The sequence below is a fragment of the Crocuta crocuta genome, unplaced genomic scaffold (genome assembly GCF_008692635.1).
Source record: "Crocuta crocuta isolate KB4526 unplaced genomic scaffold, BGI_CrCroc_1.0 scaffold26, whole genome shotgun sequence".
NCBI lineage: Eukaryota > Metazoa > Chordata > Mammalia > Carnivora > Hyaenidae > Crocuta > Crocuta crocuta.
Genome location: NW_027532249.1, coordinates 2991105 through 3016732, shown reverse-complemented (window position 1 = coordinate 3016732; position 25628 = coordinate 2991105).

Below are 25628 nucleotides of genomic sequence, written 5' to 3'. Positions count from 1 at the left end.
CGGTCACCAGGGAGCCCAAAGTGTCATAAGTGTCATTCTTACAAAATGACACCCGAGTGTCCAAAAGAAAATAGAGACCATTTGCTTGATAGTGTGAACACCAGAAGCAACCACACACTAGAACAATTCTATTAGAATTTTAAAAGTGAACAGCAGTTTAAAAATTTGCACTACTCCCGGGGTGCCTGGGTGGTTCAGTCAGTGCCGATTTAGGCTCAGGTCATGATCTCATGGTTTGTGGGTTTGAGCCCCACATCAGCCTTTGCGCTGACAGCACAGAGCTCGCTTTGGATTCTCTGTCTCCCATTCTCTCTCTGCACCTCCCTTGCTTGCGCGCTCTCTCAAAGATACATAAACATTTGAAAAAAAAGGTTTGCACTACCACAATAATGGAAGAACAGTGTGCCGTGGTTTGTGACCCATGGTGATGGCATAATCCGTAGGTTGCAAATGACTGGTCAGCGATGGATAAATCTGTCTGGCACAGTAATAGAGACCCAGTGAGGTTCCTCACAGCAGACCAAAAGTGACTCTGTCAAAGACTGCTTCCTGTGTTGAGAATTGCATGCATTTCACCCAGCAACAGTCATTTCCTACTGAGCCAACAAGACTGAATTTCATACAGAAAGATAGAAATTTGAAAAGGGAAGTTGTAGCAAAAGCAAGCAGATGATTTTGGCAGATCTTTTCTAAAAAGAAGTTCAACCATTTTCCACATTTTACTTAGCAGATCCCGATGCTAAGTGATTTGCCAAATCCTTCCCTGCTCATCACAAAGATATCCCAGGAAATGATATTTCCATGCATCTTTTGTTATTGCATCATATTTTAGGTCCCTGTTTCAGAAAATAAGTGAGGGTTGCAAATTATGATTTCAGAGTAGAAATCTACAAATTAACCTTGTTTGTTGATGTGGCAGGAGAGAAAGTATGGAGGCCAGCTTGGAAAGTACTCTGGACTAGAAGGTCATCAGTGTGTGTTCAAGTTTAAGTTTCCCAATTTACTAGGCAAGGGGAAACTAGTCAAATTCTTCACTTATTAAGTGGAGAGTAACATCTCACCTACCTGCCTCTGCAGAGTTGCATGAAGCAATACTGCATGTTAACACAAAAGCACACGTGAGAAATAGAAAATATTAAATAGGAGTGCTGAGCAATGGAAGCACGATAACCCAGGCTGGAACCCTGCCGCTTGCCACTTACTCACCCCTGGTACTTTTTAAGGAGCTCCAGGATTTCAGTTTGAAACATGAAGATTATAATCTCTAACCCTGTGGGTGGTCACGAGCTCATTAAATACGGTAATTTTTAGGTGCTCCCAGCAGGGTGACTTGAAAATGAAAGGTCTGGAACACCAACAGTATATTAGCTAACTTAATAAGTACTTAATATATTCCAAGTACTATGCTAAGTGCTTTGCACACATTCTATCACTTAATCTTCATTCTTATGAGTAGTTGTATTACTAACTCCACATTATATACGAAGACATTGAGTATTAGAATAGCTTTACAGCTCATTAAATGCTATTTCCCTTTTTAAGGAAACACACCAGGAATTCTTCAATTGAGGATAACTACCTTAGCAGTCAGTGAATGTATTTTAACAACTTACCTCTGTTCTTCCTTGGGAAAGATCATTAATGCTGGGATATTAACAACACACACACAAATCTGTCTTACAACTTTATACTTCTTTCTTTCTTTTTAAAATTTTTTTGCCAAAAATATTATCACTCAGATTTCCCCCTCCTTTTCTCACTAGACTCTGCTCAAAATGATTTTGTTTTAGGGGAACCTGGGTGGTTCAGTTGGTTAAACGTCCAACTCTTGACTTCAGCTCAGGTCATGATCCCAGGATCATGGAATTGAGCCTTGCCACATGCTCAGCATAGAGCCTACTTAAGATTTTCTATAACTCTCCTCCTGCCCCTCTCCTCCAGTTTTGTGTTCTCTCTCTTTAAAAAATTTTTATTTTTTGGGGGGGGGGGCGCCTGGGTGGCTTAGTCGGTTAAGCGTCAACTTTCGCTTATGTCATGATCTCGCAGTTCGTGGCTTCAAGCCCCGCGTCGGGCTCTGTACTGACTGCCAGCTCAGAGCCTGGAGCCTGTTTCAGAGTCTGTGACTCCCTCTCTCTCTGACCCTCCCCTGCTCACGCTGTCTCTCTCTCTCTCTCTGCTAGAAATAAATAAAACAATAAAAAAATTTTATTTTTATACCACAAATCTAGATACTCGTAAGAAAGATTTGCCATCACTTTAGGTATTCAACAAAACTTATTTTAGGGTCTAAGGATTTCTCGACAAAAGAAGTTTTGAGCAATGGAAACATGACTAGATTAAGGATTAAAGCTTTCCAAGGTGATTTTGATTCTAAAAATCTGGTTTATTTTCTTGATATCGTACATTAAAGTTTTCAGCATTGGGGGCTCCTATTTTCTCTGCAAGAGGCTCTCAATGACTCCTCCCTCCTCTGGGACTGGGCATCTTGTCTCTCTTCCATTTGTGACTCCTGGCGAGAGTCAGTTCAAACCTTGATATGAAGGTTTTGACCTGAACAGTATGGGTGTTCTTGCGTTAAATACTGTACTTGCCCTAGTATGTTCTATTGCTTGGGCACTTTCTCTTAGATTCCTATTGGATGATGTTCATTTTTTCCCTTCAAGGAATCTGTTCTCAGCCATCCTAAATTTCAGTATTGTTTCCATATGCTTATACCCCCTTAGACTCTCACTTATTTTACTCACCTATTTCCACTGTCACTTTCTTATCATTTCTATTTTAAATGATATAGACCATCTCATCATGATTCCAAGGGAGAACAAACATTTAGCTTCAAGGAAACTCACTCCTGAAGTTAGGTATAACTATCTTCATTTTTCAGCTAGAGGCTTGAGTCTCAGACAGGTTCAGTAATTACTGCAGGTCACACAGCTTCTAATTGCAGAGTCAGAGTAAACCCCTTCCAAGGCCTGAGAGAGAGCCCTAGAGACTTGGTATTCATAATTTCGTATTCTTCTCAGTTAGAAAGTCTCCCAAACTTGGAATGGACCTTCAACACATAGTCGTCTGTTTTCCTTTACTTCTACCCAGAGCTGAGTACTTCCAGCCGCCCAGGATGTGTGCAAATTCATCACATGCTGGATGTGGAGAGCTAGGATGCATCTCTACACCGCAATTATACCTCCTCTTTGCATGGAAGTTTTTAGTTTATAAAACTCTTTTGGTAGGGTTGCTTCCTTTCATCCACTCACCAATTCTGCAAAGTAGATTTAAGAGACATCAGAATCACAAAAGAGTTTTAGGAGAGACCAAGTGGTTCACTGTTGAAGAACCATGCTTAGAATTATTCAGACAATTGTGGGTTCCTCATCTTGCATGACCTACCTTCTATCTCTGACCCTTACTATTTTTATGAAGAAAATAGAGATGCCAATGGCACTGAGTGCAGGGTCTGTAGATTCATTGAGATATGGCTCAGAGAGGCAGAGTAAATTTTCTAGAGCATCCAGCTGATGACTGGCAATTCTTCTTCTTCTTTTTTTTAAATGTTTATTTATTTATTGGGAGAGAGAGAGAGAGAGAGAGAGAGCAGGGGAGGGGCAGAGAGAGAGGAAGAGAATCCCAAGCAGGGTCCACGCTGTCAGTGCAGAGCCTGACACAGGGCTCAAACCCACAAAACTTGAGATCATGACCTGAGCCCAAATCAAGAGTCAAACACTTAACCGACGGAGCCACCCAGGCACCCTGACTGGCAATTCTTTTGGCTAATAGCCGGTGCCCTGCCACAGTGTCCCGCTCTCTTTTCTGTCATGCCCACTTCTTTTAGGGATGAGGAAGTAAAGGAAAATAGAGGAGGAGAAAGTGACTTGCTCAGGTCACAAGCAGGCATGGAGCACATTTACCCCAACGCACGCACGCATGCGCGCGCGCGCACACACCCACACGAGAGGTGGCATTAAGTGGTGGTGTCCTGCATAGCTTCCTCATATGGGGACAATAAAATTATTCATCACGGGACTGTTAGGAGTGTTAAATGAGTTATGGCTCATTTAGGACAACTTTGGGAGGAAAACTGCAACAGTATTTGGCATAGAGCACGCAGTACATGTTATCTATTAGTACCGATTACCGTTTCACCTACACCCGGGCCACTGTCTGCTGACTCTATGGGATGGCTCTTGCCACCCAAGGCCCCGAGTTTTGTCCCCAAGGAGATTTCATCTGAATCTGCCTTGATGCCAATTTTTTTTAATGGCAACTACTTTAGGATCCTCCAGAATCCTGGGGGAGAGGGGACAGAGAGAGCATAAAATATAGTTACAAAGGAGTAGGGGGAGTAACTTGTCCTAATTTATCCTACTTCAAAAAACGTTTGTCCCAGGGGCACCTGGGTGACTCCGTCAGTTAAGCATCAAACTTCGGTGCAGGTCATGTTCTTGCAGTTCATGAGTTCGAGCCCCGGGTCAGGCTCTGTGCTGACAGCATGGAGCCTGGAGCCTACTTCTTGTCTCCCTCTCTCTCTCTCTCTCTGCCCCTCCCCCACTCGCCCTCTATCTCTCTCTCTCTTAAAAATAAATAAGCATTAAAAATTTTTTAAAAAATATTTATCACAAACATTGTCAATAGCACTCATGTAGCAACTGTGGTCAAGACTGGGAGACGCTAACAGTGGAGGACTCAGCCATCACAAAACCGCGTACACCCTGGTGTAGCCTGGGCCAGCCTCACAATTCTGTCCCTGCTTGTGTTAGTGAGCCCTGGGCACAGTGGGTGTGCTCTCCTCCACTGGGGCCCTCTTTCCAGTTTTCCTCAGCCTCTGGTTATGAGGGGCTCAGACTCTCAGCACCCCAGCTACCTGGAGTCACATGTCTTGCCTTACCCAGCCTCACCTCCTGGCCCCAAACTTGTGGTCCGAAGTAGAAGACAAACTTGTGGCCAAATGAAGCAAGAGCCACCAGGCTGGAAATTTTGGCTCCGGTTGTTTCAAAGGAGTCTTCTGTACCCCTGGATCCCCTCTTAAAGCCATCTCTTGCCTTCCATAAATAGACATGTAAATGTCAACTAAGTGAATTCGTCTTAACTTAGATGAAGATGTTAATACTGCTCGTTTTCTATGGCTAGTTTTAACATAAGTAACTTATTGCTAATTTTAACATTTAGGAGAGTAGTTGGGTTTTTTTCTCTTACTTATTTTTTTACTTTAAATGTATACCCATGAAAAGATTGGTAGCCACATCCCTATAAAGAATTCCTGAATATTTTCTACACCTGGGTGGAAAACCAAGTTCTTGTAAGTGCACCTTCCTTGTCGTGTTGGAAGTCTTTTCTCTAACTTCTTAAGGAAACTGATAGCACAAGCCGTGTTTCCTCCACAATAGCATAGCCCTCGTTTCTCTTAAGGATACAGCCTTAGTCTGCACAGGCTGCTCTAACAGATTAGCATAGACTGGATGGCTCAGATGAGAAGCATTTACTTCTGGAGGCTGGGAAACCCAAGATCTAGGTGCCAGCAGAGCTGGGATCTGTGAGAACTCCTTGTGGTTTGCAGATGCTCTCGTGGCAGAGAAAGAGGAGAGGGAAGTTGAGAAAGAGAGGGGGGGGGCACTCCTCCTGTCTCTTCTTATACGGACACCACTTCCATCATGAGGGCTCCACCCCTTATGACCTCCCCAAAGCCAGCCCCACCTCCTAATACCATTCCACTAGAGATTAGAGTTTCAGCATATAAATGGGGGGTAGGGAGTGGGATATAAGCATGTAGTCCATACAGATATCAAATACTGCACAGTATGACTCTGTATAGAGTCAGGTCTAAATAAGTGTGTGCAAGTGTTCTGCACTGGACATAAAACTAAGCTATTTTAGATCTTTAAAGCACTGGCAGGGGCTCTGTATTCTTCTCTTGCTTTCAGGGACCTGAAATCCCTAGAATGGGAATTAGTCATAATTAGAATACAATGGTCTTTCTCCTTTGCCCCTTAAAGAGCAAAGATACATAGAGGAGATAACGCTTTTATTCTGAGAAGGTTCTCAGACCCTGAGAGTCTTACAAATACAATGTAACGTTATAAAAGGTCAAATATATGCAAAATCACTTGGAAGTCCCCAGAGCAGTTTTTAAAATGTGTGTAGGGTGGGTTGGGGGGAGGGGAAAGAGTAAGCAAAGGAAAGAAAAATACAAAAGTAACCGGAACAAGGAGGACTTGGTACTGGAAAAGGGAGAGAGTTGTAGGCAAAGCCTCCAAACAAAAGTCGGGAGAGACTCAACACCCCAGTGTCTTTGGAAGACAAGGTTGATACACAGACCCACTTCCCTGAACCACTTCCCATGTTCTTGGACACTCTTTTCCAATAATTACATCTCTTTAGATTTGTTCTCCTTTCTGTCTCCAGGAAACCCTTCATCCACAATCACCACTTTCTGAAGTATCCAAATAATTAACCTTCTATGCAATTTCTTTGATCTCTCTCGATTTCATCTGTGTTGTGTGAAGTACAATAATCTAAAACCAATTTTGTAATCCTGTTATCTCTAGTAACTGTTCTACTCCTGAGTTATTCATCAAGAGTCAGCACCATTGTCCTTTTTAAAAATTTTTTCATTTAAATTCTAGTTAGTTAACATACAGCGCAATGTTGGTTTTAGTAGTATGCAGTGATTCATCAGGGCACCTGGTGACTCAGTCAGTTAAGCATCCGACTTCGGCTCAGGTCATGATCTCATGGCTCATGGGTTCGAGCCCCGCGTCAGGCTCTGTGCTGACAGCTCGGGGCCTGGAGCCTGCTTCAGATCCTGTGTCTCCTTTTCTCTCTGCCCCTCCCCGACTCACATTTTGTCTTACTCAAAAATAAATAAATATTTTTAAAAATTAAAAAAAAGAATGCAGTGATTCATCAGTTACATACAATACCTAATGCTTATCATAACAAATGCCCTTCTTAATACCCGTAATCCATCTGGCCCATTCCCCACCCACCTCCTTCTATCAGCCTTCAGTTCATTCTTCATTGTTAAGTGTCACTCTCTCTCTCTCTTTTTAACCTCTTCCCATATGTCCATCTGTTTTGTTTCTTAAATTCCACATATGAGTGAAATCATATGGTATTTGGGGGCATCTAGGTGGCCCAGTTGGTTGAGCATCCAACTCTTGATTTTGGCTCAGATCATGATCTCATGGTTCGTGAGTTCGAGCCCCATGTTGGGCTCTGTGCTGACCGTGCAGAGCCTGCTTAGGATTCTCTCTCTCCCTCTCTCTCTGCCCCCTCCTGCTCTCTCTCTCTCAAAATAAATAAATAAACTTTAAAAAAGAAATCATATGGTATTTGTCTTTCTCTGACTTATTTCCCTTAGCATAATACACTCAAAATCCATCCATGTTGTTGCAAATGGCAAAATTTCATTCTTTTTGATGGCTGACTAATATTTCACAAACCACATCTTCTTTATCCATTCAATGGTTGATGGACATTTAGGCTCTTTCTAGTTTGCCTATTGTTGATAATGTTGCTGTAAACATCAGGGTGCATGTACCCCTTCAAATCTGTACTTTTGTCTCCTTTGGTATACTCAATAGTGCAATTGCTGGATCCTACAGTAGTCCTATTTTTAGTTTTTTGAAGAACCTACCTACTGTTTTCTACAGTAGCAGTACCAGTTTGTATTCCCATCAACAGTGCAAGAGAGTTCCCCTTTCGCCACATTCTTGCCAACACCTTTCTTGTGTTTCTTGGGTTGTTAATTTCAGCCATTCTGATAGGCGTCAGGTGACATCTCATTGTGGTTTTGATTTGTATTTTCCTGATGATGTGATGTTGAACATCTTTTCATGTGTCTGTTAGCCATCTGGATGTCTTCTTTGGAAAAGTGTCTATTCATGTCTTCTGTCCATTTCTTTACCAGATTATTTGTTTTTCTGGTGTAGAATTTGATAAGTTCTTTATGGATTTTGGATACTAACCCTTTCTCAGATATGTGATTTGCAAATATCTTCTCCCATTCTGTAGGCTGCCTTTTAGTTTTGATGATTATTTCCTTTGCTGTGCAGAAGCTTTTTATCTTGATGAAGCCCCAATTTTTGCTTTCATTTCCCTTGCCTCCAGCAACACGTCTAGTAAGAAGTTGCTCAGGCTGAGGTTAAAGAGGTTGCTGCCTATGTTTTCCTCTAGGATTTTGATGGTTTCCTATCTCTTCACCAAATGGTGTTGGGAAAACTGGAAAAATTCTCAACTACATGCAGAAGAATGAAACTAGACCACTTTCTTGCACCATACACAAAAATAAGTTCAAAATGGGTGAAAGAAAAATGTGAGACAGAACCACTGTCCTTTTAAATGTCATGACTAGAAATTCCAGCCAAAGGGTTTCAACCAATGAGCTCTTCCAAAGCAAATCATAATTGGCTCCATTGTTAAACATTCGAAGGTCACACTATAATCCTTAACACCTAAATCGTGACAAAAATACTCACAATGTAATATCCTATATCTGTAACTATGGTTCTCCCCACCTAATCTCCTATAAGGTGTAGCTGAGGTCCCTTCTGAATTTGAGCCTAATGAGCTTTGTACCAGGTGACAAGAGCTGGTTGTCAAATATTAAGAAATTTTGCAAGTTGGTTGTTAAATGGTTGGTAGTTTGAAATTGGTTCTGGTGGCAGCAAAGGAAACAACCCACAAAACTAATAGGCAACCAACGGAATGGGAAAAGATAGTTGCAAATGACATATCAGATAAAGGGTTGATATCCAGAATCTATAAAGAACTCACCAAACTCCACACCCGAGAAACAAATAACCCAATAAAGAAATGGGCAGAAGATATGAACAGACACTTCTCCAAAGAGGACATCCAGATGGCCAACAAACACATGAAACGATGCTCAGCATCCCTCCTCATCAGGGAAATACAAATCAAAATGGCACTGAGATACCACCTCACACCAGTCAGAGTGGCTAAAATGAGCAAATCAGAGAACTCTAGATGCTGGCGAGGATGTGGAGAAACGGGCACCCTCCTACACTGTTGGTGGGAATGCAAACTGGTACAGCCCCTCTGGAAAACAGTGTGGAGGTTCCTCAGGAAACTAACAATAGAACTCCCCTAGGACCCAGCAATAGCACTGCTAGGAATTTACCCAAGGGATATAGAAATGCTGAGGCAAAGGAGCACATGTACCCCAATGTTCATAGCAGCACTCTCCACAATAGCTAAAACATGGAAAGAGCCTAAGTGTCCATCAACAGACGAATGGATCAAGAAGATGTGGTTTATCTATACCATGGAATACTACATGGCAATGAGAAACAATGAAATCTGGCCATGTGTAGCAACATGGATGGACCTTGAGGGTGTTATGCTGAGCGAAATAAGTCAGGCAGAGAAAGACAAATATCACATGTTTGCATGTATAGGAGGATTAGGAGGAACTTAACGGAAGACAACGGGGGAGAAGAAGGGGGGAATGGTGGGGGAAAGGGAGAGAGGCAAACCATGAGAGACTCTTGAATGCTGACAAAAACTGAGGACTAATGGATGTGGTTGGGGAAGGGGAGGATGGGCACGGAGAGGGGCACTTGTGGGGATGAGCACTGGGTGTTATATGGAAACCAACTTGACAATAAACTATTTGTAAAAAAAAAAAAAAGAAATTGGCTGTGGTGGGAGTATTTATATTTATACCTCAGGAATCAGCAAATGCTATAAAGTGGACCTTTTCCCCCTTTGTTTTGCCAGTATACCACTGAAGTCATCTACTTAATCATCCTTTCTCCAGTGATCCATACTGCAACTTTATCATAATCAGTTCCCAGGTATACAGAGATCTGAATACTCTATATCATTTTATTAGCTTTTTATTTTTTTCTTGATCAGAGCCACACTGATTTTAGTACTGTGTCTTTGAAGCATATGTTAATAGTTTATAGAGCAAAGTCGCACTCTGTGCTCCTCTTTTTCAAAGTTGACTTAACTCTTCACAGAGCATTAAATATTAGAATATTATGCCACTTGTATTTTAGAATAAGTTTAATTCTAAACTGTTGGGAGAATTAATATCCTCAGAAAATTAGTCATTCCAAGAACATGATTAAGTCTCCATATATTCAGATTATATTTCACAAAATTTAATTAAATCTTAACATTTTTTTCTGAACAGCTTTAATTCATGATTCGTTAATTTCTAATGCTTTACCAATATTGTTACATGTTTGAATTTCTTTTTTTCTATTATTTTTTAGTTGACTGTTAATTTGAAAAATGGTATTGATTTTTGAAATTTAACGTTACTAAATTCCCTTATTATTTTTATTGGGTCCATTGCATTTTCTATGATGATAGTGTCTGAAATAATGATGGGTTTATTTCTTCCTTTTCAATTATCATGTTGTTTTTTTCCCTTTTTCTTTCTTGATAATGATAGCCAGCACCTACTATACTAGGTTAAGCTGTAATAAGGATAATAAGCAGTCAACAGAACTTGACCCAAACATGACCCAGGTGGTGGAACTATAAGAGAGATGTTAAATATTTGAATAAATATTTAGGTGAGCCTGGGTGGCTTAGTCGGCTGTGTGCTCAGGTCATCCAATTTTGGCTCAGGTCATGATCTCATGGTGGGTGAGTTTGAGCCCCATGTTAGGCTCTGTGCGGATAGCTCAGAGCCTGGAGGGTGCTACAGATTCTGTGCCTCCCTCTCTCTCTGCATCATCCCCTCTCACATTCTGTCTCTCTTGCTCTCTCAAAAATGCATAAACATTAAAAAGTTTTAAAGAAATAAATATTTAAATAAAGATGTTAAATATGTTGCTAATCTAGTACAGCAGGTGAACAACATGCATGAATAAATGGGGGATTTGGGCAGAGATATATAAACCAAAAAAAGAGTCAAATGGAAATGTTAGTAATATTAGAAACATGATACAAGAGATGAAAAAAATCCTTCGATGGGCTTATAAGAAAACTGGATGTTACAGGATAAAAAAACAAACAAACAGTGAAAACATATAGGTAAATAGAAATTAAGCAAAGCAAAACCCTCCAAAAAACAAAAATAAACAGAATAAAATATATAAAAGTTTTAGGACAATATCAAATACATAGCAGATAGGTAGTGAATGGGCAGAAGAAATATTTGAAGAGACAATGGCTGAGAACTATTTAAATTAATAATTCAACAAACAAGTTTCTCAGGAAACTGAAGCAAAATTAAAAAACAAAACAAGACAGAACAGAACAGAGATGCCTGGGTGGCTTAGTAGTGAACTTGTGACACTTGATTTCAGCTCCGATCATGATCTCACAGTTTGTGGGTTTGAGCCCCATATCAGGCTCTGTGCTGACAACATGGAGCCTGCTTGGGATTCTCTCTCCTTCTTTCATGTGCCCTTTCTTCCCCTGCTCACATGCTCGCACCCAAAATAAGTGAAAATATAATAAGTGTCAAAATAAGTGTCAAAATAAGTGAAAATTTAAAAAGTTTTTAAAAGCCAAAAAAATCTGAGTGCATCATAAACAAACTGTAGAAAAACAGCTAAAAGACAAAATCTTGGAGAGAGCCTGAGAATAAATAAAACTTACACGGGGGAGAAAACTAAAAATTAGAGTCAATGTCTCATCATAAATTAATCAAGCTTAAAGAAGATTAGAGACATTTTAAAGTATTGAAAGAAAAATCAATCAACCCAGCAGTCTATGTCCAGATATATCTTACAGAAATTAAGGCAGAATAAAGACTTTTTAGACAAACAAAAGTTGAAATAATTCACTGCCAACCAATACTGAAGAAAGTTTTTCAGGAAGAAAAAGTAGGATAGCAAATGAAAATTTGGTATACACAAAGAAAAGAAGGGTGATAGATGTAAAAAAATGATATTAAATATAACAGACACATTTATTTTAATATCTTTAAAAATAATTGAATTACTAACGCAAAAATATTAACAATGTAGGACTTATATGTGTAAAGAAAACTGAATGACAACAATAATGTCACACACACGTGCGCATGCACATACGCGCACACGCACACACGCACACACACTTTACAACAGAAGACTTAATTAAGATCCACAACCTCGTAATACCCCAAATACCCAGTATATAGTTTGAAAATCACTCATCATACCATTGACACAGAAAATCTCAATTTGAATGAGAAAAGATAATTGACAGAGGCCAACACTGAGGTAACACAGATGTTGAACTTATTTAAGGATGTTATAGCAGCCACCAGAAAAATGCTTCATTGGGCAATTATGAACATATTTGAAACAAATAAAAAACACAGGGTTTCAGCAAAAAGTAGAAGAAATGCCAAGAAGTAAAGAGGAAACAAATGAAAAATTTTAAACTTAAGTATATAATAACTGAAATTAAAAACTCTATGGATAAGTTCAGTAGAAGAATAGAGGACAAATAAAGCAATCAATGACCTTGAGGATAGAACAATACAAATTATCTTATTCTAACTATAGAGAAAAACTTTTTGTTTTGAAAAAACAAACAGGGCTTCAGGGATTTGTGGTACTTGACAAAAAACCTAATACTTGTGTCATGAAAGCCTCAGAAGAAAGGAATAAAGAGAGTAGGAGTGAAAGGCACTCAAAGAAGTAATTACTACAATTTTCCAAACTTGGCAAAAGGCATAAACCTAAAGATTCAAGAAGCAGAGTGAACTCTAAACAATAAAAACAGAAAGAAATGCATGCCAAGACACAATATAATCAAATTTCTAAAAACAAAAACAAAAAACAAAGAGAATATCTTGAAAACAGGAAAAGAGAAATGACACTTTAGCTATAAGGAAAACAAATGGAATGACAATGGATTTCTCATCAGAAGCTGTGGAGGCCAGAAAGAATTGCCACAATATTTCTGAAGTGCTAAAAGAAAAGACTATCAACTCAGAATCCTGTATTCAGCAAAAGTATCTTTTAGGAATGAAGAGGAAATCAACATATTTTCAAATAAAGGAAAACTTTATTTGGAGAGGATTTGTCACCATCAGACCTATCCTAAGTAATGGCTAACGGAAGTTCTTGAAACTGAAAGATAAAAAAGAATTTGAGGAATATTAGAAAAGATAAAAGATTACAAGAAAAGCAAGAAAATATGTAAATAGGATTTCCTTTTCCTTGAGTTTTCTAAATTATGCTTGATTTTGAAGCAGAAATTATAAGATTTTCTATTGTGGTTCTCAACATATGTAGGAGAAATATTTAAGTCAACTCTATTATAATAGAGGATGATAAAAGAACTTGAAGGGAGTAAGGTTTCTAAATGTCACTCAAATTGATTAAATGTCAACATCAATAGACTGCAATAAGTTATACATGTATAATAATACTTAGAAGAACCACTAAAAACCTATACAAAGAGATACACTTAAAAACATTATATACAAGTCAAAATGGAATTTTCAAAAAGTTCAAGTAAACAAACAGGTAGACGAAAAAAAGGAAAAAAACACAGGAAACAATGAACAAACAAAATATAAAATGGCAGACTTAAACCTTAACAAATCAATAATTACACTAAAGGTAAATAGTTTAGACATAACAATTACAATACAGATATTGGCAAAGTGATTTAAAAAAAAAAAGAATCATGTCCCAACTCTACATACATAAACACGCACACACACACACACACACACACACACACAAACACACACAATCTAAAAAGAATTCTCTTCAAATACTGTAGGGTAGGCTAAAAATAAAAGCATGGAATACCTAGCTCAACAACTGTTAGAACAACTAGACAGAAAAATCAGGAAGGATATAGAACACTCAGCAACATCATTAAGCAACAGGATATAACCAACATTTATAGAACACTTCACCAGTGACAGCAGAAGACATATTCTTTTCAAGTGTTCACAAAGCATTTACCAGGACAAATCATACCCCAGGTTGTAAAACAAACCTCAGCGAATATTAAAGAACTGAAACCATACAGAGTGTGTTCTCTGACCACAAAGGGATCAAGCTAGAAACGAATAATAGAAAAACAACAGTAAAATCTTGAAACACTTGGAAACTAAACAACACACTTCTAAGTAACCCATGGGTTAAGAAAGAAGACTCAAGGAAAATATTTTTAGAACTACATAGAACTGAATAAAAATAAAAGTAAAACATACCAAATGTGTGGGACACGCTAAAGCAGTGCTGAGAGGGAAACTAATAGCAATAAATGGTTATGTCAGAAAGTAACAACTAACCAATAAACAGTTCTAGGAAAATCTTCCAAAAATGAGCACATGTTGATATTTCAAGCTTGTGAAATTCTCATTCTTCCAAGCCCCACATATTCAAGAGATAAATGATTCTGCTCATTAATTTCTTTGTTTAGAGAGTTTTTTCTCTTGGGGTTTGTCAAAGTTGATCTAGCAATAGATTGGCTTTACCAGAATGCTCTGGATCATAAGCAAACAAAGATGAAATGATTTGCTATGATTTGGTCTCTCCTTGTTTTGTTTAGACATTTAATGAGTTATCAGCTCAGAATATCATCTCCATATTGCACTGTGCCATTGATAAGAATATGAAATAAATTCACGAAGAATTTATCACAATAACAGGATGAGCATGAACTAAGAGTGAGACATCTTTATCATAGTGTCTCTATTCTCTGAGGGATGACAGTTTTAGGGGTATTCACAGGATCACGGGCCAGAGATTCTCATTGTGGTTGTATATTTGTTTTTATTTTCCATCTAAATTGAGAAGGAAGAAACGAGAAATCTCACCTGAGATGATACATTCTTAGCCCAGCTGAGAAGGCTGACTCTCAGCCAGAGAATCTCTGACTTTTGCTCTATTTTGCAATTGTTTCAGAAGTTGGTGCTTACCAAGAACTTACTATTTCTCAGAAATGCTTTCTAAAATATAGCAGTTTCAGAGCATCTGAGCAGCCAGTTGAGTGTCTGACTTTGGCTCAGGTCATGATCTCACAGCTCATGGGTTTGAGCTCCACATTGGGCTCTGTGCTGACAGCTCAGAGCCTGGAGCCTCCTTTGGACTCTGTGTCTCCTTCTCTCTCTAACCCTCCCCCACTCATTCTCGCTCTCTCTCTCTCTCTCTTTCTCTCTCTCAAAAATAAATAAACTTTAAAAAAATTTTTTAAATGCAGCAGTCTCTCAATAAATGACAGCTATTATTAATCATACTCCTATGATTAATGTTGTTATCAAAGATGATTAGGGTGTGGGAAAAACATCTGGCCATATAACTGCCAACTGGATGAGGAAAATAAGGGAGGGAGGGAGAAACTTGCCCAGGATCACACATGAGTTGCAGTTTCAAGATGATGGTGAAAATATGCCTAGAATGGATGCAAGGATGAAATGAAAATATGCATAGGGATACACTTTAAAAAAATTTTAATTCCAGCATAGTTAACATGTGTTACGTTAGTTTCAATATAGTGATTCAACAATTCTATACATTACTCAGTGATCCTCATGATAAATGCATGCTTAATCCCCATCACTTATTTCACCCAACCCCATCTACTTCCCCTTCAGTAACCATCAGTTTGTTCTCTGTAACTAAGTCTGTTTATTTGATTTGTCTCTTTTTTCCTTTGTTCATTTTTTTTAAGTTCCACATATGAGTAAAATCATATGGTATTTGTCTTTCCCTGACTGACCTATATCACTTAACATTATACCCTCTAGATCCATCCATGTTGTTTCAAATGGCAAGATTTATTCTTGCTTATGGTTAAGTAATATTCCATTATATATATATTATATTCTTTATCCATTCACTATCTACAGGCACTTGGGCTGCTTCCATAATTTGGCTATTGTCAATAATGTTGCTATAAACATAGAGGTACCTGTATCTTTTGACTTAATGTTTTCATATTCTTTGGGTAAATGTTGAGTAGTGGAATTACTGGATCATATGGTAGTTCTATTTTTAACTTTTTGAGGAACCTCCATACTGTTTTCCACACCAATTTGAATTCCTATCAGCAGTGCACAAGGGTTCCTTTCTTTCCACATCCTCACCGAGACTTGCTGTTTCTTGTGTTTTTTATTTTAGCCTTTCTGACAGGTATGAGGTGATATCTCATTGTGGTGTTGATTTGCATTTCTCTGATGATTAGTAATGTTGAGCAACTTTTCATGGGGTGAACTTTTAATTATCTTATGGCTTTAAACAAATGTAATAAATAAAAGTTAGAACATAGCTCATAAAAAGCATGGTGAATGGAAACCATACATACAATTATAGAAATAAGTACAAATGTACCCAATAATTACATGAACTATTACTTAATTTGACTCACATGTTAAAACACAGAGATTGAATTTTAAAATTCAGCTGCATGCTGATTACATAAATGAAAATAAATAGATTTCAAAAACATGATGTTGAGTTTAAATAATGAAATTGCTTTTACGATGATACTGCTTATATATAATTTTAAAACACAGAGAAGAATACTACATATTGTTTATGAGGATATATGTAATTAAAATACAGAAGATAGAGAGGCAAGTGGGTGGCTTAGTTAGTCAAGTATCCTACTCTTGATTTCAGCTCAGGTCTTAATCTCGGGGTCATGAGTCCAAGCCCCACACTGGACTCTATGCTGGGCGTGAAGCCTACTTAAAAAAAAAAAAAAAAATCTCAGAGATAGAAACTAGGGGGAAACACACTGAATTTGTGGCCAGTTCTCCGAAGAGGAGATAAGCAGGTTTGTACCTGTATGTCAAAGCCAAATGAACTTTATCATTTTCTACACATTCCATTTAAATAAAACCCAGAGCAAAAACATTATTAAATGTTAACATTTTTTGTCTTTTAAAGTGAGTATTTGGGTGCTTGTCTATTCTGCTTTAAAAAAATCAAAAAGGGAGGAAGAAGACCTCAAACAGGTAGGTACTTGTGTACTGCTGGCAGACATGTGTCTGCTTCAATGGGACAGTGATCTCACTAATGTTGAGAATTGGGAAGATGGCTTCTAGAATCTCACCAAAAAATGGGCATAAGTTTGGCCTTGTAGTGCTCGAGACATTAATACAACTGTGTACTGTGTACAAAAGAACACTGTGCTCCCTAGGAATAAAATGTATGCCAGGAAAATGGACAGCCAGGGTCCTGTCTAGTTTAAAATTTCATATCAAGGTATAACACCCACATTACAGCAAAGATCTTGTGTTTCAGACAAAAGGCCCTCACTACTGTGGAACCTTGGGAAACTCAGGAACCGTTCCAAGAGAGTTTCACCATCTGAAAAGCAGTAACCTCAATAATATGTAAGGTTACATGAGGATCAGGTGACCTATTTGCAGAGTTTTCTTCATTTCATAAATTAACTTCTGTGTCAGTTGGCAGTCAGATTCTGATTACTAAGGGTTAAGGAGAACATGGTGATAGAATAGTCAATTCCCTGATTTCACTGGTTTTATTTTTGGCTGATAATTTGAGATTATGGTCTTGAAGAAAGTTATAAAGCATAGGAAGACTGGCATTTGGTTGGTTGGTAAGGAGTATCATTTGTTAATAAGGAAATCATTTTTAATTCAATTATTGAGTAAGCCACTGGTATTTCTGCGTTACTAAGAAAATCAGTTGGAAAACCGTATGTAAATTAGAACTCAGGGAAAACTGTTTCTCACATCAGAGCCAACTTTTCCTGGTTGAATGACTTTTTAGAATCACATTAAAGCCTATTCATTATTTTGATATTGAAGGCCAACTTCTCACAGACTCCTCCACTCTGGGAGTCCTCCCCATCAGCTGTGAGAGCTGAAAGGACCAGGAGTTCTGAGAATTGCTGAGAGTTGATATAATTATCTCTGGCAAGGCATGAGTGTGGACGCCATCTGTCTCTTTACGGCAAGGGAGGTAACGAAGAATGCCAAGTGAGGACGTGCCCCGGGATGAGAGAGCAACTGAGCGGCCGGCTTCTGCTATGTGGTTCTTCAGACACACATTCACACACTCACACTCACGCCTGTTCACACACCTCAGAAGGTGGTGTGTAGGGCAGGATTATCCAAATTGTCTTGTGTGTCTCTGCTTGCATGTTTTTTCTAATGATTTGGTTAAATAACATCAACTTCTATGAGCCTAGACACTTAATAAATGAAACCCGTTCCATTTTCACAAACAAGTTCGAATGTCAGAAAGCCTGTATTTTTCATGAAGAAGTCAAGCTCATAAAATATCTTCACATGCATCCTTTGAAACAGGGACCAAATGTCTCTTTCCTCTGTTGGAGACACAATGAATGAATGTGTGGATTTCAGAAGAGATTAAAGGACCTCCTTCCATCCCCCATGGCCTGCGCACAGGAAGAAGTCAGTGTGCCTTTCTCAACTTGGGCTGATCATGCCAATAAGGAACACACAACACAAAAATCACTCAGAGAAGTAGCCAGCTCACAAACAATTTACATTCAGGTATGACGTAAGAGAATATTCATTCCATTTCTTAGTGACATACTCTGTGTATCAATGAAAACAGGATAGATCAATGGCTCCTGGACTTCATCTATGTAAGAGTGTTCAGGAAATGGAAATCTCGAGATCTGGAAACCTCTCACTTTTCTAGCCTTCAGTTGACCTAATTTTTCTTTCTCCTCTCCCTTATCCACTAAACTAGTGAATCTGTTTTAGAAGAAAGTGCCTTAGGGTCAGCCTCTCCACCCTCTGACTGCTTCCACACTGGGGTGGAGGTGGTTTCTGTCTCCCTTTTCAGCCTCAATTCCCAAAAGCATTATTTTTGAGACTGTATTGGAACTGGAGGTAAAATCTCTGACACAGGATCAAAGCCAATGCCTAAGAGGGCTGCCAAGATACCAGAAACTGGACCACAACACTCTGACCTACCATAAATCATCAATAATCTGACTCCCCAGGATTTTCTGCAGCTAATGTTGCTTTCAGTGACTGGCTTTTTAATATTTTCTGCTTGATAATATAAATTTATATATTATGGCTGGGACACAGCAGTACACATTGCACTAGCAGTTAGGGGCAATAAATACTGATTTTTATTCAGTAACTTGTTGTTGTTACCCGAGTGTCCAAACTCCTTGCCCTGGCATTCAAGGCCCTCCGTAATCTGGCTCCATCCTGGCTGTCTAGTACCATGTGCCACCTTGTGGGATCTGTGGTCCTATCATACGGACATGATCCATTTTCAAAGAGGCCATGGACCAGCAAAGTTCTGTGTCTTTGCTCAGCCATTCCTTCAGTTAATGATGCCATTCCATCCCTCTGTCTCTGGGACTCATGCTCACTTATGACCCACAATGCTAAGTGCTCCAGTCTTGGTAACAACAGAAGAGATGTATGTGTCCCTAATGTCAACTTCAGAAGTAGGGTGTGATTTTCCCCCCCAAAAAAATCCTACTTCTTTTGAGCACTACATTTTCCATCATTCTAATGAGTTAAAAAGGTAGGGCATAACAAGGAATTTAAAATACACCTTAAGCATAAGAAGAAACACTCAGTCTCACTCATAAAAAGAGAAATGTTCAACGTAAACCTATTAAGATGCAATTTCTAACCTAGAAGTTTGACAAAAACAAAGTTTGATATAACAACTATGTTAAGGCTGTGGCATAAAGAGCATTTTCATACAGAATTGCAGGTGTATAAATATGCACAATGACTAGGAATGGCTATTTGAAAATATCTGGTAAATTACACATACATCCATTCTTGACCCAGATATTTGACTTCCAGGAAGGTATCTTACATATATGTTGTTGGTACATGCGTGTGTGTGTATATATACACATATATATGTCATATATGTGTGTGTGTATATATATATATGTAAAAGAAGTTATGTGATACATCATTGTAACTGCAAAGGAGTATAAAGAAACCAAATGCCCATTACTAAAGGGTTGGTGCATTCACCAATTACATCAAATATATTACGGTACATACATTCAATGGAATGTGACACAGCAGCCAAAAGAATAAGGGAGCTCTATATGTATTGGCCGGGAAAAGCCTGTGAGATATCTTGTTGTATTAAGTATAGATAGTAGGCACATTTTAAAAGGGGTGAAGAAAATCTCTAAGAGGATATATAAGAAGCCAATAATTATGGTTATGTGTTGCTTTGTTCTAATTTGGTAAAAGAGAAAACAGGGTAGATGTGGAATGTGCTGGGAAGAAGGTATTGACCATACTTTGTAATGTTTTCTGATTGTAAAACATGTTAATGTATTACCTAATCAAAAATTAAAGAAACAGATTTTCAATTATTAAAGTGGATTTGCCACTTTGGTGCTAACTCCAAACACTGGAAAGAGCTGTCTGAAGGCAAGGAAGGGAAGGGTGGGGAAAGGAGGGGAGGGGAAAGAGGGGAGGAGAAGAGAGGAAAGAGGATGAGAGGGGAGGAGGGGAGGAGGCATAGCATTTGCTTTCCTGATAAAGGCTTCTTTTAGGCTTAAGTTGCTCTTGGAAAAATAAATTAGATAAATTTATTACTGTTTTTTCTTTTATTTCAACAAAACTGACCCATTTCTTAGGATACAATGCTATTACTTAATCATACTGTTCTATCATTCGAGAAACAAATACCTACCAATCTGTTTAACTCACAATTGTAATAACAAAACCGTTAAACTGTAGGAAGAATGCTGGATTGGAATTCTGGCACAACTCTGGCCAGCCTCTGTCATGTTGGAAGTCACTTAAACCATCTGAGTCTTTCGTGTTTTATGGAAAATGGAGTCAAGCCATATCGATCTTGTCCTTCCTCCCAGGATGTTGTCAGATTCCACTGTAGAGCAGTCAGTCAAGAGTACCGTAATCCTGGCATCATCCCCCAAACCAGCAGTGCCTTCCGTGCCCTGGCATGCACCTGCCCTCCTCCTTTCCTCGGGACCCCTCTGGTGTGGTACCCAAAGTTGCTCATACCTCAGGCAGACACAGTCCTCTCATGGGGCGTTGTTCCCAGATTCATCTTCTTCCGGACTGTGGTCAGCTTTCAGCCCGTCTTCCTTACGACAGCAGAACAATAGCTTGACGATTTTCAGAAGCACAACACAGTCATCTCTAAGGACTGAGCTCATTATCTTAGAAGGAAAATGTTCCCCAGAGGCATTTCTGTAGACTTTGCACACAGAGAGGCACTGGCCACGTTCTCTGGGTTTTAGGAGTGCCCCTTAGATCGGCCTTGGTCTTTCCAGCAGACATATGTTCCTACATAGGAGAAGCCACTACACAGCCTTTAAAATCAAACTTCTAAACACCCATGATCTGGCACATGAGTTTTGTGCACCCTTGTTGTGTTACTTCACAGGGATGGTCTTAGGGACTTCGTGGGTGATAAAGCACGTACAAGAGGTACATCCTTGTATCCCAGTCACTAAGAGGCATAGACATTAAAAGCAAGGGATATCTCCCAAGAAGTTCAAGGCTCTCTGAATGCCTCCCTGGAGCAAATGCCATTGGTAGATTTAACATCTTCTTGACATTCAAAGCTGTACTTTTATCTATATAAACAAAAGAGAGTAGTAGCGATTAAATCCTAGCCAACAAGTTAGCAAAAAATTTTACACTCGGCTTTGGAATACATCTCACAGACACATTACATATATTTTATTATTCCTCCTATTTGTACTTTGACATGTTGGCCTTCCTGGCAGATAAGCCCCTTGAGTTAAAAGATACAAAACTGGCCAGAAGTAAACTGGTGAATAAAATGAACCCCTCACACATTCTTCAAGGGAACTCAAAGGAACTGATGCATCTGGAGAGAATGGCCAGTCCCACCTGGCGCACCAGGCATCCTTTGTTCCTGTAAGGCCAACAAACTCCCCCTTCCCTGTGGCATCCCAGGCAGAGGGCAACGGGCCATGACGCCTCTTGTTGAGATCCAACTCTGGCAGGATCCTGAGGGGGTGTCATCACGCAGCCTGAGTTCTGAAAGGGCCAGGGCAATGTCAGAAGCTCTCCAGTGGGATTTCCGTACTGAGAAAGTTCTACTATCAAGGGAAAGAAAATGCCCTTCGTTGTTCCAGCATTACGCCCTCCTCTGGCGGTGAGGTCACCGAGTGCACAATTTGGATTTTCAGATTAAAAGGTCCTGATGCTTTTGTGACTGGCTGGATAATCCTTTGCCACACAGATGCATTGTCCCACTTGAACTCGCCACAAATGGAGAAAAAGCTGCTTCCATGAGCTCCTTAATTTCCGCAGAGGCTGAACAAACTCCCTGGCAACTCCAGGGTGCGAGCTTTGCATCCATGCAAGGGGATTTGTGTGGCTGGCCCCACCCCCACCCCATCCCCTGCACACAAAAAGGCTTCTATTTTTTTCAGGGATTACATGGAGGGCAGAGAAAAGAGCAGCCGAAACACGTGACACCGGGCGTAGTGTGAATAGCTGGGCCGAAGTTGGCGCTTTGAGTCTGCCGCTAATTTACTGCATGGGTTTCCTTTCCTGAGGCTTTGAAGGGGTTGGTTGCACTCCACCCATCAAAATCATAATAATGCTACATATCCTTGAATGCTCAGAGTGCTTTTCACGCAAGGAACTCAAAAGCACTTTGACTTATTAGGAATAAAATGAAAGGGATACTCAGGGAAACCCTTATCCCCTAAAGCCCACTGTGTCAGGCTAAAGTTTCAGACAAGTCCTTTCAAAATATCATCTTATTCTTGAGGTGCCTGGGTGGCTCAATCAGTTAAGCGTCCGACTATGGTTTGGGTCATGATCTCACGGTTTGTGGGTTTGAGCCCCTGCTTCGGATTCTGTGTTTCCCTCTCCCTCTGCCCTTCCCGTGCTCATACTCTGTCTCTTTCTCTCTCAAAAGTAAATAAACATAAAAAAAAATGGTTTTAGATTTAAAAAATCATCTTATTCTAGCCCTTAGAACAGCTTACACATTACTAAGGCTTTGGCCCTGTACTCAGCTATCCTGGGCTGGCCCAGCTCATCCATTGGATGGACCGGCCTGATTCACTCATGCAGGAGGTGGGGAGTTGCAGCCCGGATCCTGTCTTCCCCCAGATCGGTGCCCCAAAGTCCATGAGCACCACTCCGTGCCGTTTTGCTGAGCTTGGAGTCCCAAGCAGGATGATGAGCCCGATCTGGTCTTCCCGGCAGTTGATGTGATCAGAGCCGATTCCTTCCTCCTATTCCCAGAGGTTCAGGGCAACCTAAGAGAATGGGAGCCTAAGAGGATTAAATGCCTACTGAGGAGAGACGCCGAAAACAAACAACAGGAGGATGGAGCGAGGGAAACAGCTCAGAGGACTCACGCATTTTGAAGGCCGTAAGTTTTTGTTATATCATCTGACCTCCAATTCTAGCGGCAAATATGGAGGATGGAGGCACTGAGTTGTAAGTAGTGCTAACATCGTGCATGGAGACTGGAGTCCCTAACCCCTCCTGCTGCTCACAGATGTGAGAACTAGGAAAAATGGCTCCCAAATGTACCAGGCTTCCAGAGTACTTTGAAATATAGTATTTATTTGTAGGTGCCATCCATTTTCATATTGGCACATTTATGATGTGAACTGAAGCCAAACAAAATACTTTTGCATCAGAGTTGCAATTAGGATTAGTTAGGACCAGTCAAAGACGTCTGTACTTGAGATCTGTGGTCACTCCGCACTGTCCTCCAGCTCAGAATTGAATTTTAAGTATTTCATGATTTATCATTTATTAAAGAAATAGGAATTTGGAAGCTAAAGATGACTGTGTCTGCGTTGACATTAACGGCCATATAGTTATCATTGTGTGCTATTTCATTCCGTTCTTCACATCTGTGAACAGTCCAGTATCTGTCAATTCTGTGACTAAATTCTTGTGAAAATGAAGCTTCCAGCAGTGTGATGGAAACAGTGCCCAGCACTTTTTTTTCTTAAACTAGGAGATAAAATCAGACAGCGTGGTGGTAGAACTTCACCAACACTGCTGATCATTCACCTCATTTCTACCTCATCTTGGGCTTTGAATGTGGATTCTGGAAAAGAAAGAGTGGCCTCAGAGTCCTGGTTATGTGAGTAACAGGGTTCCAGGGCCTCTGGTCTTGCTCAGTTCTCCTGACAACGCCTGCATCTGGAAAACATTAAATAGCCTCATCTTTTGTGTGGATCCATTATGTTCTATCAAATTCATTATCAATTACCAACTGATGGTGAAGAATGTTTGAAATCAGAATGAAGAGGAAATACTTAAAGATGAAGAAAGGGATCTGAAATGAAAGCTGAGTTCTCCCGGTGGTGTGACAAGATCAGTGCTGTGTGCTCCCTTAAATGCAATGGCTTTTGATATACTTTTTAAACCGGAAGATATGAAGTATGGCTTTATTTTACGGGAGAAGAAGCAAAGCCAAGGTCTAACTTGATATATATCTTAATGCTCAGAAGGTTTGTGTCATGCCACAAAGCCAGGTTTCGGGTATATTGGCATCTGCAAAGGGAAAACTTAAAATAAGAACCACCTCTCTCAGAATGCCTCCCTCAAACAGTGAGGGATCTCAAGGAAAATCATTCCCACAGACGCTGCCCATGGCACCCAACTCACCCTTACAAACTACTGATCTAAGGGCTGAGACTCCATCAACCTTGGATGGATACAGGGCTTCACAAGAGAGCTGCTCCTGCGTGAATCCACATCTGGGTTCTGAACCTCAGAAATCGGTGTTCTGGATGTGTAGTCCTACACTGGGCAGGAAGACTGGTTTCTGAGCTAAGGGGACTGCCTCTCCCCCAACACTACCCCAGCAAAAACAAAACAAAACAAAACAAACAAACAAACAAACAAAAAAACAGAAAATCTATCCATCAGAAGGTGCTAGCCTGGAGATTTCAGACCCTCTACCTCTGTTAACAGGTGTGCATGTGATCACACGTGGACACAGGGATGGGGGTGGAGAGAGGGGACCAGTATATTCCCCTTTAGAGCTGGTCAGGAAGGCAAACCTAAAGTGTTTGCACCTTTCATGGCCAGGAATGCGAATTCTCAGAGAGAGAGAGAGAGAGAGAGAGAGATTGCAGAGAGAGAGAAAGAGGGAGAGAGAGACACTGCAGGGTGGGGGAGAGAGAGCACTGAGCTCATTATCAAGCGGTCTTTCGTCTCCAGCCAGCTTCAGAGAACCATCTGTTGATATGGCCAGGAAATGCTGGCTGGGAGCTCCACGAAGGAGCCGAGAGGTGATGGCAGCCTGGCACCTGTGTAAATGTCTGTCGCAGCAAGAGTGACCCCATAATCACCTCGAGCTTCTTGGAGCAGAAGTTCCCCATCAACCTGAGCCTGATTTTGGCACAGTCCTCCAGGCCCCCTCCCTGGGAGGAAGCCCGCTCCACATCCCCTTCATGGAAGCTTCAGCTCCTCCCCGAGGTGGGGGAGGACACTCCACTCAGGCCTGACATCAAGGACTTTATTGGAAATAACCCAGCTGGGTGCTTTCTTCTGATTCATCAGCACTTTCAGCCAGGATGCTCGAGAGATCCATTGTTTGTAAAGTAAACTCAGAATCCAAGTTTAAACATCAGAGGAAAGCACCTCTGGACTGTAAGCAGTTCTCAAAACCCCCGTTTCAATACTCGCACCTGCCCTGCCTCCCCTTTCCTGTTTTCTCAATCCTCAGTGATGTGATGTGTCATTTTCAACTTATATGAGAAAGAATTGC